This window comes from Notechis scutatus, chromosome 2 (assembly GCF_049901735.1).
Source record: "Notechis scutatus isolate UNSWTSFEM ecotype Mainland chromosome 2, rNotScu1.2, whole genome shotgun sequence".
NCBI classification, from domain to species: domain Eukaryota; kingdom Metazoa; phylum Chordata; class Lepidosauria; order Squamata; family Elapidae; genus Notechis; species Notechis scutatus.
The window spans coordinates 70,118,748-70,140,194 of NC_142010.1; positions in this window are offsets into that span (position 1 = coordinate 70,118,748).

Here is a 21,447-nt window from a genome sequence, read left to right on the forward strand (position 1 = left end):
TGTAAAATGGCAGGCTCTTTAGGGTGAGGGTAGATAGACCTGTCTAGTCTTGCCTTTAACTGTATTTCCTTTCTTACCACCAAAAAAGAAACAGTGACAAAAGAAAAGACCCAAAGCCTATAACTGTTCAAAAAGCATCTAACCATGTCGCAGCTGGCAACTCTCACAGCCTTGGCCCAAAGCGATTAGAATTGGGTTCACTGGGTTTGAAAATGCCCAAATCCAGACTAAGGTTTGATATTGATATTACCCTTTGTTACCCAATGGCACCTGCCTGGAGTGAGCCACTGGGCCTTCAAACATTTCTCTACATTGAAATGCTTACATCCTGACCGCTGTTCTTTCCCTCTTTACACTCTGCCACAGGGCATCTCCAGAAGGTTCGCACCAAGTGGGAAAAAGGCGGGGGGCAGCCGCCACCTGGGGTACCAGCCCTTTGGGACCAAGCCTCTTCTTTCTTCCTCTTCTACACTCTGCCGACAGCTTTGGCAGATCCACAGGCATCTCTCCCAGAAGGTTCTGCACCAATGTTGGTACAAAGTCTGGGGGCAGCCGCTCACCTGGGGATACCAGCCCATTATGGGATGGCCCAAGCCAGTCTTCTGGGCGGCTCCCATGGCAGAGCTATTTTTTTTTTTTTGATTTGCAATTGTCTACAACGACAATAAGTATAAATGGTTGTTGAAAGGGTAGGCATGAACCTGCAGCACAACAACAAAAACATACTCAGGCCATGTTGCTCAGAAGAAGCATCCAGACAGCTACAGGTCCTAGCTTAAGCTCTAAGTGCTTTGCAAAATGCTGTATATTGGTCTGAAAATGGAGCGATCTGCCTCAAAACCAATACATAACAATACATTTTGTAAAATATCTCTTCAAATGCCTTTCAACTTCTGTCTCACCTAGTATGCTGCTTCCCCCATCCCCATACACATATTTTCAGGGCTATGTCAAGGATTCTTGGGCTCAGCCTATTCTTTCTTTATTTTTTAATTCATTCAATTTATATGGCCACCTAGGTCAAACAAGTGACTCTGAGCCTCTGCTTGATATTTAGTGTGAGTGAAGATGGAAGAACAGCTGCAACACACAAGAGAGAAAGAGAGATCTTCTCCTTGCTGTTCCTTTCCTTCCGCCCATACCACAATGCCTGGCCATGGGGTGGAAACTTGGCAACAGATCGGATTCAGGACTGTGAAGAAAGGGCAACAAGCATGAAGTGTTAAGGGCAGGTCTTATTGCCTCCCACTAAGCAAAAATACTGGGACAATAGGCTGTGCACTGAATGGCTTTTGGAAAGCAGATGGCCTGTCTTAGTCCCAGGTGAATCAAAGCACAAAGAATGCATTAGCCAGAGACAGAAGGCATGCTGGTCTGTGCTCCTCATAACATCTTTAGGAACAGGTGTGCTCAGGGGGCTGGGATGGCCAATCAAAGCGACAAGGGAAAAATTTCATATCGTACCAAAATCTGGTAACATCAGATCATACATGGTAAATCAATCATACCTGCCCAATAGAAAAAAAGCGAAATAGCCAAACAAATAAACAAATCTACTTGTATTGATTTGCCAGAAGGCAAGTAATTTTTTCAGCACAGGTTGTCTATTACTCACCTACCCTGTTTCTCCAACAGCCTCCCCCAATAGGAAGTCCCAGCATGTTTTATAGGCATGAAATGAAATTAAGCCCCTCCCCCAAATTAAGGCCTATATTAAAACATGCGAAATGGGGGAATGGTGGGGGCTTGCCATTAGGAAGTACTTTGTTGCACACCTGGATATGGTGCTGCCTGTGTGCTGACCCGATATAGAAGTGCCCCACCAACTCCGAGGTCAACATCCAAGCCGTCACCGCCCGCCCGAAGATGCAAGGGGGGGATTAAGTCACCCCGAAAAGACGGCCTAGCCATTTTTGGGGCTCAAAAAATAAGACCCGGCCTTATTATATGAGAAACACGGTAGATAAACTAGCTTATGAGGGACATAAGGTGCCCAAGTTTTGGAGTACTGCCATTAAGAATGCTTGAGTTACAGACATTAATAATGTTGCACTAAAGCCAGCTGTAAACTTCTTTTGTATTCAACTGAAATATTTCTCAGGCTAATTTAAGCTGGCTTTTCTCAGGTAAGCTAAATTTTCCACAATTCCCAGCAGATCCAACACATCTGGCAAACATCTAATTGCCTCATCTATTAGATGAAAGCTCGTCTATTAAACATTGGAGGCTATTTTGATGAAAGTCAATATCCTATATTTACCTGAACTTAAGATAATGTCCCACATAATTAAAAAGAAAAAAGAAAGAAGAAAGATCTACTTCCATTATTGTATTTCTGAGAGTTACAATGATGGATATTTTGAAGATATGTTGCAGCAATTTTTTAAAAATAAATATAGTACATAAATATAGTATTTATTCCAAAAAAATTTAAATCGATCTAGCTTACAGATCTTCTAATACGTACTACTACCACTTTTCATTACATTATTTTACTTACGTTTCACAGACAAGTAAAAATAAAGTACTAGTTATATAATACAAAGCAATACTGCCTAGATAAAGAAAAAAATCATAGGTCCTTATAAACCCTCATAGAAAAGTTTTATCTTTCAAGTAGAATGCCATCCAGGGGTGGGATTCAAATTCCTTAACAACCGGTTCTGTGGGCATGGCCTAATTTATGGGTGTGGCTTGGTGGTCATGGCTTGCTGACTGGGCATGGCTTGGTGGTCACGTGATTGCCTGGGCATGGCTTGTATGTAAATATTGTAAATATTTATGTAAATAGTGAATTTTTTATTTAAAAAAGAGCAACTTTTACCCAAAATCAGGCAAAGCAGGCAAGCAGATTGAGTTGCTCACAGGATCACAGATTTAGTCAGAGTGCAGTACTGCAAGCTACTTCTACTGCAGCCAGTTGCCTGCAATTTGGCAGATCAAATCCCACCAGGCTCAAGGTTGACTCAGCCTTCCATCCTTCTAAGGTGGGTCAAATGAGGACCCAAATTGTTGGGGGCAATATTCTGACTCTGTAAACTGCTTAGAGAGGGCTATAAAGCACTATAAAGCGGTATATAAGTCTAAGTGCTATTGCTATTGTTATTCTGCAATCTGCTACCTGTCACATAAAATTTGCTTGCAAGCAAACTCATAAAATTTGCTAGCAAGCAAACTCACAAAATTAACTCACAACACACCATATGTAAATATTGATTTTTCTATAAAAAAAGAGCAACTTTTACCCAAAATCAGGCAAAGCAGGCAGGCAGATTGAGTTGCTCACAGAATCAGATTCACTTAGATATTTACCATTCTGCAATCTGCTACCTGAGTCTGCACTGAAAAATAGAAGTTCCAATCCTAAGGAAGGTTCAGCTCTGCTTTTAGATTAGCTAGAAAGCAAGAAATCCAACAATTTCCTGCTTTCTAGCTAATCTAAATCTCCCGGCACAGCTGATAGTTGGAACAGCTGATGGTCGGGCGGGTAAAAAGGAAAAATAGCAACTTACCAAAAATTAGGTTAACGCAGGCAAGTTGGATGGCGCACATGCCAGGTAAGGAGTGAGGGGGCGGGGCGGGGCGGGGCGAGCCAGTGGCGCGATTTGCCGGTTCTCCGAACTGGGCAGAATCATGACAACCGGCAGAATCATAACAACTATAGAATCGGTCCGACCAGGTAGAATCCCACCTCTGATGCCGTCTCATGCTTTAAAGTTTTAGCCATAGTTGTATGGAACCCTTTTCTCTGGTTAAATGGGGTGAAAGTCTATTCCATAGCATTTCTACTCACCTTTAGTGACTTTTCTATTCATTAGAACCTTGGCAAACCTCTTTCGTCTTTATTTATTTATTAAATTATTACCCTGATTATTTTTCCTCTGTTAGAAATCTAATTAAGCTAAGTATCACCAGCTAAACATAAGGCCATAGGCCTAATTTGTCTGTTTGTCATAGGCCTGATTGAAGTATTCATGTGTACTTATATTACTGTATAGCAAGGGTCTTGAAACTTGGCAAGTTTAAGACTTGTGGACTTCAGCTCCCAGAATTCCTGAGGAGGAATTCTGGGAGTTGAAGTCCAGAAGTCTTAAAGCTGTCAAGTTTGAAGAGCCCTGCTGTACAGGATTTTACCTGAAGACATATACATGCTACTACATTAACATACTATACGTGAGAATGTTAATTCCCTGAAGCTTTTTGTGAAAGCGGCAAGCCGCTGAAATGGGCTAGAATGTGTTTATATATAGGCAGCCTAGACTATGTACAGTCATGCTTCAAAATCAGAGCTGCTGTTCTTTTTCCATGCACGCAGCTTGAACTGAGCATTCTCCTATCTTTGCAATTCTTCATGCAGACTAATCAGCACATCCGGTTTTGACTCTTTACTCTATTTTGCCTCTTCCTGATTCAAACAGGCTGTCTAATTTTAAAGAAAACATGCTTAAACACAGAAATCACAATCTGTAAGAGCCCCATTTGTAGATGCTGACGATGATATAATTTAAAAAGCTATAAAAGTTAATGAAGGAAGTGATAGTAATAACACAGGGATCAGCCAATCAGATGCAATCCTCTGTAGAAAGAGGAAATTTTAGTTTCCCCAATGAGAAATTCTGAAGGGGAATTTCCATGCACGTGTAAAACATGAATGATATAGTATAGCATTCTAAAACTATCCCTTGTGCTTTGAAGAAGAAAGTAAAATAATCCGAAATGGATGCAGCCCCTCCTCTCATTCACACACCATACTAGTCATGTATGCAAAGGTTATCTAAATTTTATCAATTAAATCATCTAAATTCCTCCACATAAGGGCAACCTGGGCTAATTGAGATGCCCTCTATATAGAAGAGTTCTGCACACATAAATATTAGTTTACATGTCTTTTGATTTTTTTTTATTTCCAAATTTATTTCCACATTTAAAATACAGAATCAAGAAAGAAGAAAGAAAGAAAGAAAGAAAGAAAGAAAGAAAGAAAGAAAGAAAGAAAGAAAGAAAGAAAGAAAGAAAGAAAGAAAGAAAGAAAGAAAGAAAGAAAGAAAGAAAATATACAAGGCAAAAATAAAGATGAAGAAAAAAATTATATAAAACAAAATATTAAACATACACATAAAATATCCCCCTTGGTTGAATACTGATAAATATATTTCCGCAATAATGGCTATAAGACAATATAAAATATCACAAATATTGAAACCTATTATCAATCAACCAGACCTACTATCTATCTAATATTAAAAAAACCCAGTTAACAGATAAGCCCAACAACAAAGCTAAACTTCAGAGTCCTCTGTTAACTATGAACAGAAAGTTCACAAGTGGTCTCTTGTCTCTCATAAACATTGCACACATTTTCTCTGACCCATCCAGGATCAAATAGCAATAGCCCTTAGACTTATATACCGCTTCACTGTGCTTTACAGCCCTCTCTAAGCGGTTTACAGAGTCAGCAACAATCTGGGTCCTCATTTTACTGACCACAGAAGGATGGAAGGCTGAGTCAACCTGGAGCTTGGTGAGATATGAACTGCCAAATTGCAGGCAGCTGGCAGTCAACAGAAGTAGCCTGCATTACTGCACTCTAACCACCGCGCCATTGATTGATTCTCCTCCCAGTTTATCACTGTTACTTTTGTTTAAAATTGTGAATGGAATCTTTCCTAAACAGCTGCTTCTCACTCCCAAAAGGTAGGTCGCCACTGAAAATATCTCCATAGCACTAGTTCAGTAAATTTTCCTGCAAATTGGAACACTATGTCTCTTGACAGCTGCCTTCTAGTTACACGTGATGGTTCTATTCCACAGACTTCATCAACTTTCCTAAGAAAATCCTGTTTGTTAATGCCCCCTTCAGTTCCTTTAGCAAAATCTCCAGTTTACAAACAAAACTCCTTCTCTTTCAAATCTATTAACAGCAAATTTATTTCCAATGCATCCAATGGCACAGATAATTAATGTTGCCTGTATCTGGATGTCTTCTTTAGGATGATCTGAAATTGTGACAAATTCATCAAAGCTTTTATCTATTTTTTTCATTTAAAATGTGTAAGTTGATAAACATTTCTTTTCAAAAGTTTCCAAGAAAGGTTTAACATTAAAGTAATCTGAATCCCATCTGTCTTTTATATATCTTTTGTTTTTTTTTGGGGGGGGGGTGTATTGTAAAACATATTAAATGTATAATATTCAAAGCCCTTAATTTATTATTGCTTTCATTTTATAAAATCGGAATCTCTGTTATAACCAAGCTTTCACAGCAGAATGTAAACAGTTCTTTTTCAAGGACAAAAAAAGTAGATGTTCCATAACAAATGAACCACAGAAGGAGCTAAGATAATGATTCTCACAGCAGAGAGTCCCATCTTTTTTAAAACTAAAAAGACAAGAATATATACAAAAGTAAAATGAAGCAACAGAGTTTATTGAGAAAAACTAGTAAAATACAAAATCCTTAAAAGTAAAATTCCGGTATAAATCAGATCAAATCACTTTCACTGCAAAAAGGAGGAGAAAAAAAAAAACACCCTATGCCACTGACTTCTTTGTGGTGGAAGAGAAAATATTTTAAAGCTCCGCAATAACATGATGAAATTTTACATCTGTAATGAAGCAAAAGGGTACAGGCAAATCAGTATTCATCCAGGCTATTAACAATTAAGCTTCAAAAAGTGATATTAAAAACTGAGGTGTGCTTAAAAACACGAACAGTACAAAATACAAGGTACACAAAACAGCAGGAAAAGATGAAGACCCTCTCCGATCTCTCTTCCCGACGGCTGCAATCCTCTAGATTTCTCTTCCTAGGCAAGTACACAGTCATAGTGGGTCACTCAAAGTTACTCCCATTCAAAACTGGGGAGCATGCTTCCAAAGAGCCATCTTTGATAACAGAATCAGCTATTTGTCAGCAGGGAGAGAGAGAAAATGCCCCATCATTCAACACACCCTTTTTGGGGACTTCTACATTGGTATACATGACAATGCCTCATGTCTGCTGAGTGTATCAACCATGGCAAGATGCAGTGTTGGATCTCATCACCCCATGGCCCCTTCTTGCTGTCTTTGAATAAATGAGAACTTTTGTCTCCATCATCCCATGTGCCTTGCATAAAGTATTTATTTATGCAATTAATCCACTGTCTCAATTCTAGTGGACTCTTATGCAATCTACAAACATTAAAACAACAGTAGTAAATAATACACTATATTAAATTATTCAAGCTGAAATAGGGGTGTAGAAACACTGCTTCCAAGTAACATCCTCAGTCACATATCGATATACATCATCAGACTTAAAGACCTATTCGTCTCCGAATCTTCTTGTTTTCAAGCATAACTCCATATATTGTACACTGTTTTGGAGCTTTGAAGAAAAGCCAGGACATAAATGAGAGACTAAATTAGAAGATTACTTTCATGAAAAAGTTAATATGCTGCTATTTTCTCTAGAAAAAGGATATGTGATGGTACCCAAGACTGATGAAATGGAGGTGAGGATCTTTATATTTGGCCCTAGCTTTAATTCAGAAGGAAGTTCATTTGAACTAATTAAAAAAACATATATATGTCTCAGAATGAATCTCTGTAAAAAAAATTATCTGAACTTGATCACGACATGACTGGTGCCTCAGTTTCAAAAAAATGAATCATCAACAACGTGTGTTAGGTTATGTTCTCCCCATTGACTATGCAGTAAGGAAATTTCTTACTTTTTCCATATTTCTTCATTTTGCTATAGAGATTAATACTTAGTCAGATCCAACATCTGGCACTTTTCTAAACAACAAAATGTTTTGCTTCCACATTAGCCTGTTTTTAGCAGATTACATTTAGCATTGTCAAATAGTCAGTGTTCAATGTTCATCTAATGTGTCTCCTATTAAAGTTGTCTACTGTCTGGTTGCTCTTATTATTTAGGCTTTTTTAGAACATGCATCTTCTTCTTCTTCTTCTTCTTCTTTTTCTTCAGCGTTTGTCTCGCGCTCTGGCGAGGTCCGCTAATGTCCTTGAGTACTGCTTCCACGCCTCTCTGTCTGCCACGTATGTCGGGTCTGCCTTCGCGATCTCTAGATCGGCCTTGATCGTGTCCATCCAGCGTTGCTTAGGTCTACCACGCGGTCTCGCTCCTCCGACAATCACCTTCATCGCAGATTTGATGATGGATTCTTCCTTGGCGCGACTCACATGGCCGAACCATCGTAGCCGGGACTGCCTCATGACCGTGGGGATGGGCACGACGTTGAACCGTCTGCGCACTTCTTCATTCCTGACGCGATCGAGTAGGGTGAGGCCTACCGACCATCGGAGCATTCGCATCTCCATTGTCTGGAGTCTGCTTTCGACTTCTTTGATCGTCGGCCAGCACTCTGCGCCGTATATGGCCACGGGCGCACCACAGAGTTATAGATTTTCGCCTTCAGGCGCATCGGCATCTTCTTGTCACAGAGGACACCCGTGACGGACTTCCATTTGCCCCACGCTGCGTTGATCCTGGCTGCCACCTCAGTTTGTAGTAGGCCTTCTTCCCAAGAGTAGTTCCCAGGTACTTGAAGGTGGAGGCGCGCGGTAGCTCCTGCCCGTTCACGTGGATGGAGCCTGTCGCTTCGTTGTCAGTGGTCAGGTATTCGGACTTCTTTAGGTTCAACCGGCCCGAACTGCTCGAGGCGGTCGTGCCACTGTTGGACTAGGTGCTCGAGTTCAGCCTTGCGCAGGTTGGCCAGGAACACATCATCGGCGTAGAGCAGCGTCCATGGGGCGGGCGTGTGCAGGTCATGTGTAATTGTGTCCATCACCAGAATGAACAGCAGTGGTGAGAGAGCAGAGCCCTGGTGTACGCCGACGGTGATATTGAACTCCTCTGATATCCCAGCTGCCGCTTTACACGGCTTTTGTGACATCTGTATAGGAGTTGGACCCATTGTACGAGTAGCTCGGCACGCCGTGATCTCGCAGTGCGTACCAGATGAGATCGTGCGGGACTCGGTCGAAGGCCTTTTCCAAGTCCAAGAAGGCGGTGTGGAGCGGGATTTTCTTCTCTCTGTGAGCCTCCATTTTTAGAACATGCATAATATCTGTATATCGTCATAGCATATATTCTTTCAATATGATGATGAATGTTAGCAAAACAGAGCAACTAACCACTGAATATAATAGTAAATAGCCCAGGGGTGGGATTCAAATTTTTTAACAACTGGTTCTGTGGGCATGGCTTGGTGGTCATGTTATTGGCTGGGTATGGCCAACTCAATGTCACTCACATCGAGGCATGCATCTCCTCGCCTGGCCTCTCATGACTGTGGGGATGTTGCAACAGTTGTAAGTGTGAAAAATGGTCATAAGCCATTGTAACTTTTAAATGGTCATTCCACACAAGCAAAGTACCAGCAAAGGAGGGGAAAAAAACTCCAGAGAAGTTGCTGAGACAGGAAGTCTAGTCCTACCAAGAATGTAATAAGGGTTAACGGAGAGGCAGTTTCTGTAAGCAACACCAGAATGTTTCCTTTCTGCCTTCCTTACAGGATTAGGCCAGTAATTTCTTCTAGCAACCAGTTCTCCAAACTGCTTAGAATGTTAACAACTGGTTCTAGCAAATAGGTGCGAACTGGTAGAATCCCACCCCTGAAATAGCCTATTTTTGGGGTAGGGGTTATATTATGAGCATACTGAAAAATCATGCTAGTGCTTATTTTCTGGTTGGATCTTATTTTGGGGGAAACACAGTATTTATTTAATATTTAATACTTTAAAGTATTGGTTTATTGGGATCTTATTTACAAGTCCCTGCATGAAACTTTGAGCATATAAAACCAACCAACCTAGTTTCAAACCTTAATCTCTGCATATCATTTATAATTTGGACCTCAAATCCACAAAATAGGCTTTATAACAACTATTTTACACAAAGGCTACTGCAAAGAATTCTATTCTTCCATAATATAGCCATCTCTCCCAACACCATTAAGAGACATTCAATGACTATTCTGCAGAACCTCACCTATTTGACCAACTTTCCAATTTGCAACAAATATATATAACCAGCACTTCTTCAGAGAATAAACATTTATCACCCATATAACTTATACTTGATAAAAGTAAATTAAGATTATGGAAGAGACTGTGGCAAAGAGCAATGCCAAGGAAATGCTGTAAGAAAAACTGTATATTGATGTAAATGTTTTAAATCAATTCTAGGTTTATTTCTACCAACCCTAAATTTAAACAAAAACACTACTTCCTTACTATATACTTTACAAAATGAAAATAATTAAAATAGAGACAACAATTTGAAAGAAAATAACTCTCATATTTATTATTTAAACTGATTCCACATAATATATTAGATCAAAAATACTGAAAAAGCAAAATTCTAATTAGAATCTGTGGTTTCAATTACATTCTTTCTAGATCCTGTATTTAACCAGGAAAAAGAAGTATTTAGCATGCTCAGACAAACCTCAGGGGTTGTTATCCTTCAGCATAATATTAAGGGAGATGTTAATAAAATATGATAGTGGCCACATTCCTAATTCTGAAAATGTTTTGGAATATAACTGGATAAACAGTTTTTAATCCCCCCCCAGCCCCACTTCCATCCCTGAATTTAGTAATTATTTATTAATTAAAGCCTTGAACAAATTAAGTTTCAAACTTATTTTAGCTGTAATGTATGCCTCTAACTAACTTGGATACTATGTTTCTAGCTAACACCTGAGACATGATGCTAAGCAAGGGGGCCCCCAGAGATCCCCTTTCAAATACTTGGGGAAAATATACTGCATGACAGTTTTCTACTGCTTTTAGATCTGCTTCAACTAAGAATATCTTTTCCTTCCTAGGTAAAGATGTCTAACCAACAAACTTCCTATCATGCAGATATGTTTTTTTTTCTTTCTTTCTTCTTGGTTAACTATTAAGGGGGATTGTCCTTAAAGTTGTTCAAGTTGAAGTGTACCAGCTGCATCCTGTCTCTTGAGAGTGCCTCATTCTGATTCTTCTCATCTGCAGGAAACTTGTTAAAACCTCATTTTAAAGACATCCTAGAGAATAACGTTGCTCTTTAAACTATCTTAGGTAATTAATTTAACTTTTGGGCAACAAAGGATGGGGGAATTTTGAGTGCAGGGGAGTGAGGAAGCTGAGGTAAAGCGCAATGAAGAATATTTATTTGAATTATACCTGTACCTTCTACATCTGTAGACTAAACAGCCAAGCATTCAACAAATTCTCAAGAGAAATTTTTAACTGGTAAGCTTGTGAGTTAATAGATAATTTACCTTTTTTAAAGCTTTCTGGTATATCACTATAGTAAAAAAAACAAACACAGGCCTATTAATAACGTGCAAATTTATGTGAAAATAGTCTGATATTAAACAATACAACAATTAAACATTTCTGTTTAATGGTTCTAAATGACACCATGAAATGCGAGTTAATTATATAAAAAAGACTCTAGTGAGGCAGAAAACCTCCCCTGATGATTTTTATCAAGGGGTTCTACTTATAATGCTTTAACAATTCGGGTTTGTCCTTATAACAGAACAGACGGAATGTTTATCTACTTAGGACTTAACAGACAACACAAAATAGCTGCTGCTACATGAAATCATATGACAGTGCTTAATTTCTGGATTTCTGGTGGGTGGCTTCTGATGAGAAAGTGAGAACTAGCTTCTTCAGCCTAGCACCCTCCAAATGGTATTGGGACTACAGTTCCCAGAATTCTCTGCCAGTAGCCTTCCTGGCTAGGAATTCTGGGAGCTGCAGCCAACACCATCTGGAAGACACTAAGGTTGATGCAAACTTTAAATGGTGAAAATACCATACACTCACGGATCAACCGAGATTTTAGGTGCCAAAATATACCCCTCAAATTAGGTTTGGTTTATCCAGGGATGAGCTTATCTGCAGGTGTACATGTTCATTATTACTGTAATACTGAAAAAGTATTACTTTTTCAAAGTATCCGTAAATCCCATATATATTCACAAACAAACCCATCCATGGATAAAGTAAGCCTTCAAATTTTTAACCAAAATACAACGAAAAATGTGCTACCTGCAAATAAGCCAGTTGTGAAAATTAAAACATAAAAATGTTGAGGCTTGACTTATTTGCAGTTGGGCTTTGTCAGTGAGTATATAGGGTAAAAGAGAGAAAGAACTGAAAATAGGTGGGGGGAGCGCATAGTGGTATGCTGTGCCTGAACAAACTGAGGTATCAAATAGCATGAGTATCCCCATGATGTTACCGTTAAAACCTTCTTATTCATTCTTCATGTTTTTAAACCCTTAAGCATGAACTATTCAGAGGAGCTCTGTTGGAGCAAGGGTGGGGGGGAAGGGAGGACATATTTTGGACAGAATGGAGTTAAATTATTTTATGATGCAAAGTTTTATCGATGAAATGCCTATTCAAGTATTAATTTCTATATATTTCCCCCCCCCCCCACTGTTTATGTACACGGTCACTTTCCTGTGAGCAAATGATATCTTTTAGAGAGGCTGTTAGCTACAGAATTCTCAGTGTAAGCATAGCAGAGCTGCTGTGAGGTGGTTAAGGTGTTGGATTAGTACTGGCAGAGTCAAGTTGATCCTCAGCTGTGGAAACTCAGCAAGTGACTTTCACCAAATCGCATTCTCTTAGCCCAGCCTACCTCAAACCTTATAGGCTTCTTATTGTGAAGATAAAATGGAAATCCTCCTGTAAACTGCCTTCAGCTCCTACCAGAAAGACAGGACATTAAAATTAATTAATTAATATGGCTTAGCCTTAGTTCAGGCTTTATTGCTAGATTTTTCTGTCCAATCTGGGCTTTGACCCAAAGGGGGGAGGGGCTTAGGGGAAGGACATTCCTTTTCCCAAATAATATATGAGTTTTAAATTAAACACTTCTACAAAACTCCCCAGGAACTGACAAACACTTCAGTACAAAAACGACACTGATTCATCTGTACAAGTAGTCCCCGACTTACAACCTCAGTGGAGCCCAACATTTCTGTTACAGAGCGAGACATTTGTTAAATGAGTTTCCCCCCCCATTTTATGACCTGCCTTGCCACAGCTTTTAAGTGAATAATCATTGCACCTGTAAAGTGAATCTTTGCTTGTCAGAAGGACACCAAAGGTAATCACATGACCCAGGGAATAATCCTGCAATCATCATGAGTCAGTTGCCAAGCATCTGAATTTTGATCACAGGACCACGGGAATGCTGCAACAGTCATTAAATGTGAAAAATGGTCATAAATCACTTTTTTCAGTGCTGTTGTAACTTTGAACAGTCAGTAAATGAACTGTTGTAAGTCAAGAACTACCTGTAATGGAAGATATCTCCATACAGGTAGGTACAACAGTTCATTTGGTGACCAAAGTTACAACGGCACTGAAAAATATGACTTATGACCGTTTTCCAAAGTTACAACCTTTGCAGCACAAACACCCCCATGACCATGGGATCAAAATTCCTATGCTTGGCAACTGGTTCATGACCATTGCTGTGTCCCGGGGGGATCATGTGATCTCCTTTTGCAACCTTTTGACAAGCAAAGTCAATGGGGGAAGCCAGTTTCACTTAACAACCACGGTATTAACTTATCAACTTCAGTGATTCACTTAACAACGGTGCCAACAAAGGTAGTAAAATGGGGTAAAACTCACATAACAAATGTCTCACTTAACAAGAGAAATCTTGGGCTCAATTGTGGTTGTAAGTCGAGGCGGATACCATCCTTTGCAGGTAGTTCTTGACTTACAATGGTTCAGTGTGTATGTGAGTGTGTGTGTGTGTAGCCCAAAATTTCTGTTGCTAAGTGAAACATTGAGTTTCCCCCCATTTTATGCCACAGTTATGAAGCAAATCACTGCTGTTTTTAAATAAGTAACATGGTTCTTAGGTGAATCTGGCTTCCCCACTGACTTTGCTTGCACACAAAAAGTGATCATATGGCCCTGGGATACTCCAACCATCATAGATATAAGTCAGTTGCCAAGCATCTGAATTCTGATCATGTGATCATGGGGAGACTACAATGGTCATGAAAAACAGTCACTTTTTTCAATGCCGTTGTAACTTTGAACGATCACTAAACTAACTGTTGTAAGTTGAGAACTACCCATACACTAGTTAGGAGAACAGCATCTATCCGCATTGTATTACAAGGCTACAAACTAGGAGGCTTCACACTTTGTACATAAGTGTGTTGCTTCCCTTTTAATGGTGAAATTGCTAGTTATTTAATGCTAAAGAATAAAAAGATGATCAGTCCCCTGCATATCGTTTTGTCTTTGGCATAATCTTGCAGGGGGCTCTGTTGCTGGCATGCAATTAGCCATTTAGGTTCTAATCCAGAGACAGATGCCAACTACAAGTCTGACTTGGTGTGACAGCTGCAAAAAAGAAACATACAAAAATAACTTCTGTTAATGCACCTCTGGATTGTGGCCCTGGGTATTAAGAGTGCAACTGGTCCTTCAATCAAGGAGATTTGTTGACCACCAATGTTAACTCATCAGCCAAGAATCCTGTAGCACCTTTTGGTCCAACAGACTGACTGATACCATCAGGGAATCTGTTAAATCATATTGTCACGATCTGTTTCTAACACCAAGGTGACCACAGGCAGCACTTGGTTTATAGCAAATAAAAATAAAAGGGGAGTTCAAGTGTAGGAAGCACAATCTCCACCTAGAACTTGAAGGGACAAGAAAACTCCAAATAAATTTAGCAGTGATAAGACAGTATTCTGATGGGGAATTTAAATGCTGGTTAAATTTCCGTAGCAACATTTTAGTACAGTACTTGTAAGTCTTTTAAAGCCTATATTACTTGCAACTATAAGAAGTAATCTCCAAATTAGGAAATATTTGCATTCTATATATTAAACCTGAAGGCTATAGCTGCAATGCTATAACTGGATAGCTTCCTTATTTGCTTTGTGTCCTAAATTATATGGCAGGTAAGAAACTCCACTGTATGAAACTATGCTTAGTACTATGAATCTGCTTTGGAAAATTGTAACACGTGAGTGACAGTGTGTACTCAGGAAGCATCCTGCCTCTTTTGCCTTGAAGAAAAACTTTCATTTTAATAACTTTAATTAAACTATTGTAAGTTATCCTCAATAAAGCTCAGTAGCAAGAGCAATGAAAAGTCCACCCTGTCATTACACTCTTAATGGGTTAGAAATGAGAAGTCAGGAGAATTTTTCCTCACTGCATTAAAGCAGGTATGTCAATTTAATAACAGACTCCCGTGTGTTTATAAGCTGTATAAGAGGAAGATGATGAGTAGGCACTGCTGTTCTGATACAACAATGAAAGAATTTACACCTATTGGTTTTCCTGGCTTCTTATTTTTAAACACACAAAAATTCTGTCCTATCTGATGAAGGGCAACGATTATTTCTTACTACAGGTAGTCCTCAACATATGACCACAATTGGGATCATAATTTCCATTGCTAGCGGTTGCTAAGTGAGTCAAGTTAGATCTTACCACCTTTTTGTCACCATTGTTCAGCGAATCACTGTAGTTATTAAGGGAATCATGCAATTGTTAAGTGAATCTGGCTTCCCCCATTAACTTTGCTTGTCAAAATCGGCTGGGAAAGTTGCAAAGGGTGATCCCTTGACCCCCAGAACACTGCAACCATTTTAAACACATGCCGGTTGCCAAGCGCTCAAATTCTGATCACGTGACCCTGGGAATGCTGTGGTGGTTGTAAGTGTGAGGACCCATAGTGAATCCATTTTTTCATTTCTTTCATTGTAACTTTGAACAGTTGCTAAACAAATTGTTGTAAGTCAAGGACTACCTGTATGTTGCTTGCTAGTTTCCAGCTTGAGATATAAAAGCTTCCAGATTGTGAAGAGAAAAATGTATGTATATTGAAATCTGGGTATCCAGCTATGCAGAGACCACACAACTTCAGCTACACTGCATGAAAGATGTGTGTCAGGTTTGAAGAAGAATGTCATCCTAAAATCTCACTTAGTAAAAGTATGGCAAATGTGCAAATATTTGTACTATTTCTTCCATGCAGTACTTTTAGTATCCGCAAGTTACGGGCAAACTTCTATTTGTCCTTCTATTGAACTCTCTTTCATTTTGGTTCTCCTATACTGAGCATCACACATATGCCAGAACACATGGTTGGTGTAAATAAAATTGCCTGAACAGCACTTTGAAGCCCCTGAAAATACTTAAATTTTAGCAGAGCTTCTACTATTCTAGTTTCATCACTACTGTACCATATCAATTATGCTTTGAATAAGCACTTTGAGACAGGACAAGGTCAAATGCACATGTCTACATTAATGAATTTAATACTAGAACTTTCTGGGAATATACTTAAAACTACAAGATCTGGCTGCAAAATTCTGAATGATCATTAGATGTAAAAAAATAAAATAAAAAAATAAAGGAAAAGGTTCTGTACTCTCATCTACTAGTTGTCCAGGTTTTTGTGGCCCAGATCTTGTAACAGCCTTACCATACAGCTAAACCATATACAGTATTATCATCAGAAACCTAATCTAGTGTCCTAGAATTTCTATCTTTGTGGTCACTATTAATCACTCTTACACCAAAATGAATTAAAAATTCATTTCTTGGGGATCTTACAGGAAGTAAAGGGGATGAAACCTCAATGATACTCCATTTTTTATCTTTAAATTAAGGACACGGAACATTAATAATTCCTTCTCTGTTTCCTAAATTCAAGTGTTGCTGTGGTTTGTTCCTTTTCTCAACACTATTTTATAAACTTATTTAGGATGGTTAGATACTTTAACATGTTGCAATTGAAAGATGGTTCATACATCATACTATGTGATAATGTGGTATGTCTGGTTTTGATTTAACATGATGAATACATTTAACACTGTGGTCTGTAAGATAATATTTATCACTTAACATGAACCAGGCACAAGTTGTTGCTCAAATTATAATTAAAACTAATATATGAACAACTGGGAAACCGAGAGTATCTTGCAGTCTCTGTCCCAGAGTAAAAACTGGGAAAACACCTATCACCCAGTGATTCTAATTTGTGTTTAAAACACTGAAAATATAGAAGTAGCCTAATAAAATTTTTTACATATACATACATACATACATACATACATACATACATACATACATACATACATATATATATATATATATATATATGTTTTCTTAAGTTTTCGCGGGTACTTACATGTATGGTGTTCGGCTTGGTTCGGGTATTTTCCCACGTCATTGTAGTTGTTCTTTTAAAGTTGTAGCAACGTTTCAGCAGAATCTCATCTGCCATCATCAGGCTTCTGTATTGTGTCCGTCTGTGGGTCAGACTTTTACAGTGGTTTCAGATTTAAATTTGGGGCAGCCTATTGCTGTGCCAGAATGGTTTTTTCTTCATCCTGATTGGTTGGGAGTCTTGGTCTGTGTTTATTGGTCTCGGAGTTTGCTGTGTTCTGCTTGATGGGTGTTTCTGATATCTTCTGTCTGTTTTTGGCTCTTTTTGTATCTTGATTGGCTGGCAGCATTGTGTTACTTTAATGGAGGTCTTTAGTGCAGCTTGGCTTCGGGTAAATGGACGGCTATCATTAGTTAGGAAGCTGGGTTTCATCTGGGTGCCTGGTTGGGGTGTGTTTGAGCTGGAGGTATCAGGGGGATCTGTTTGTGCCCAGGTGTTTGCCTGGCTTGTGGTGTGGAGATTTTTTTGTTTGTGAGTGCAGGCTTCCAAATGATTGACAGCCTGGTGGAATCATCTCTTCTGTTCATGTTTTCTGGTCTTTTTTCAATCTCTATGGCTTCTCTGATGACTCTGTGGCTAGGGTTTTCCATAGTGGCCAGGGTTTTGGTGCCATTGAAGTTGATGCTATGACCTGTAGCTTCCATGTGTTGGACTAGTGAGGAAGTGTGTTCCAGCTTTTTGACTGCATTTTTGTGTTCATCCAGGCGGGTGCTTATTCTTCTATTGGTCTGTCCAATGTATGTGGCCGGGCATGATGCACAGGGGACTTCGTATATGCCTTGGTTTTCCAGGTCAATTTTATCTTTGGGGTTGCTAAGGATGGCTGCTATTTTTCTGTCTGTTTTGAAGGCAGTCCTGATGTGATGTCTGTGTAGTACCTTACTAATTTTGTCTGTAGTACCTCTTATGTAGGGCAGGACAGCTGTTCCATAGGTCTGTTCATCTTCTGGGTCTCTATTATGTTTCGGTGTGTTTTTGTGGATCAAGCTGGTGATTTTGCTTTTGTGGAAGCCGTTGGCTGTCAGTACTTTAGTCAGGGTGCATAGTTCAGTCTTAATGTGTGTCTTGTCTGCCAGGCGTTTGGTTCTGGTAATTAGTGTTTTAGCCACGGAGTTTATCTGTGCTGGGTGGTGGTGGGATTGGGCGTTGAGGTAGCGGTTGGTGTGGGTTTTCTTCTGGTATATGGTGTGTCCTAGTGTGCCATCTGTTTTTTGTAGATTAGTACATCTAGGAATGGTAGTTGTTTGTTTGTTTCTGTTTCCATGGTGAACTTGATTTTGGGGTGTGCGCTGTTTAGGTGTGTTAGGAAATTGTTTAGGTTTTCTTGTCCATGGGGCCAAATCACGAATGTGTCATCGATGTATCTTAACCATAGTTTGGGTTTGAGGATGGCATTGGCCAGGGCTCTGGATTCGAATTCTTCCATGAACAGGTTTGCAATGACAGGTGACAGTGGTGATCCCATGGGAGCTCCTTCTATTTGTTTGTATCTTTGTCCTTTGTATATGAAATATGTGTTGGTTAAGCAGTGTTCTGTTAGTTCCATGAGGTGTTTAGCTGGTTGGTATTTATTTTTGATGATTTCAAGGGTCTCTTTTATCGGGACTTGAGTGAATAGTGAAACCACGTCAAAACTTACAAGCAGATCTTCTTGCTCCACGTGTAGATCTTTGATCATTTCCAAGAAGTGGTATGAGTTTTTACATGAGAAGCTGCTGTTTCAGCATGGGGCTGTAGCTCTTTTGCTAGGTGTTTAGCTAGGTTTTGTAGTGGTGCTCCTCTGGAGCTGACTATGGGTCTGAGAGGTATGCCTTCTTTGTGTATTTTTGGGAGGCCGTATAGTTTGGGGCATCTGGAAGATTTCTCTCTGGGTATGATCGCGTGTTGGATCTCTTTGCTTATGTGGCTGGTTATAATTTTCTTCTTGGTTAATTTTTCCAGATATGTGGTTGGGTCTGTGTTTATGGGTTTGTATGTGGAGTCTTGGAGTAGGTCTGTCAATTTTGTTTCGTAGTCTTTTCTGTCCATTACTACAGTGGCATTCCCTTTGTCTGCTGGGAGGATGATTATGCTGCTATCTCTTTTCAGGGTTTGTAGTGCTTTGATTTCATTTTTCTGTAAGTTGCTTTTTGGTGGTTTGCTTGTGCATAAGATGTTGGTAACTTGGTGTCTTATTTTATCAGCTTCATCTGTATTTAATTTAGTTAGGCTGGATTCTACTGCACATATGATGGATTCTGTGGGGATTTTTGGGGTGCTATAGCATAATTGAATCCTTTGGTTAGGACATCTGTTTCTGTTTTGGTGAGTTCTCTGTTGGAAACGTTGTGCACTAATTGTTTCAGGTGTTGTTGTGAGTTGTTGGGGTTTTCTTGTCATGTTCTAATTTCTTTAGTTTTTTCAATAATTTTTCTTGTTTGTAAATGCCTTCAGAATCAGCTCTCCAAGTTGTAAGTTGTTTTATCTTGTCCCAAAGTAGAGGTGGATTTTGCTGCTCAGTTCCAGGTGTAGTGCTAGCAAATCTTTGTTTAACTGATCTAATCGGAATCTCTTATTGTGGAGCTCGTTCCTTAGTAAAGCCATTTCAGTTCTTTTCAGGATACGTTTCAGGATACGTTGACCTGGAAAACCAAGGCATATACGAAGTCCCCTGTGCATCATGCCCGGCCACATACATTGGACAGACCAATAGAAGAATAAGCACCCGCCTGGATGAACACAAAAATGCAGTCAAAAAGCTGGAACACACTTCCTCACTAGTCCAACACATGGAAGCTACAGGTCATAGCATCAACTTCAATGGCACCAAAACCCTGGCCACTATGGAAAACCCTAGCCACAGAGTCATCAGAGAAGCCATAGAGATTGAAAAAGACCAGAAAGCATGAACAGAAGAGATGATTCCACCAGGCTGTCAATCATTTGGAAGCCTGCACTCACAAACAAAAAATCTCCACACCACAAGCCAGGCAAACACCTGGGCACAAACAGATCCCCCTGATACCTCCAGCTCAAACACACCCCAACCAGGCACCCAGATGAAACCCAGCTTCCTAACTAATGATAGCCGTCCATTTACCCGAAGCCAAGCTGCACTAAAGACCTCCATTAAAGTAACACAATGCTGCCAGCCAATCAAGATACAAAAAGAGCCAAAAACAGACAGAAGATATCAGAAACACCCATCAAGCAGAACACAGCAAACTCCGAGACCAATAAACACAGACCAAGACTCCCAACCAATCAGGATGAAGAAAAAACCATTCTGGCACAGCAATAGGCTGCCCCAAATTTAAATCTGAAACCACTGTAAAAGTCTGACCCACAGACGGACACAATACAGAAGCCTGATGATGGCAGATGAGATTCTGCTGAAACGTTGCTACAACTTTAAAAGAACAACTACAATGACGTGGAAAATACCCGAACCAAGCCGAACACCATATATATATATATATATATATATGTTTTCTGAGGTTCTCGTGGGTATGTGTATGTGGATCTTTGGTTATTCGGGTTTTCTCCCGCGTAAGATTCAAAGTATCTAGGCAACGCTTCGGCGAGGTCCCACTAAAAATAAAAACTTTTTCAAACATCTGAGACCTTAAAATATAGCTATTCAAACAATACTACTATTACAACTAAAACTAAAAGTAAAAGAACGGAACCAACTCATCTCTCCCAGAAGGACATTTCATAACTGAAGTATAACCAAAACAAGCCTATCCCATGAACCTAACAATCATTGGTGATACAACATAGGCCTGTGATAAAAAAATGTATGAGATATTACAGCGGTCAGATATTCAGGCTCCAGTCTGTGAGGGCTTTACAGATAAAAAACATCTTCTTGTTTTGGGTTTAGGAACAAGTAGAGACCCAATGTAGTTAATATCTGCAGATGTCTCATTTCTAAAGCATAAATCATATGGTAGTTTTGTCAGCTGTGATTCACATTAGCTCAAGTCCAAAGTTTTTCAAGGGCAGCCAGTAGAAAGGCTAGTTTCACACATCATGCTAAGCCATAATTGGTTAAGTACCAATTTATTGAAATACTACAATTGTATAAAGTGCAAACCCAGTCAGAGTGTTATAGTAATCACCCAAGAGGTAGCTAAGGCATGATTACAGACTAGATTCACTGCCCCCAGGAAGCAATGTAACTAGCATAAAGAAAAGAATGCTTGGCTGTGACTACTTGGCTG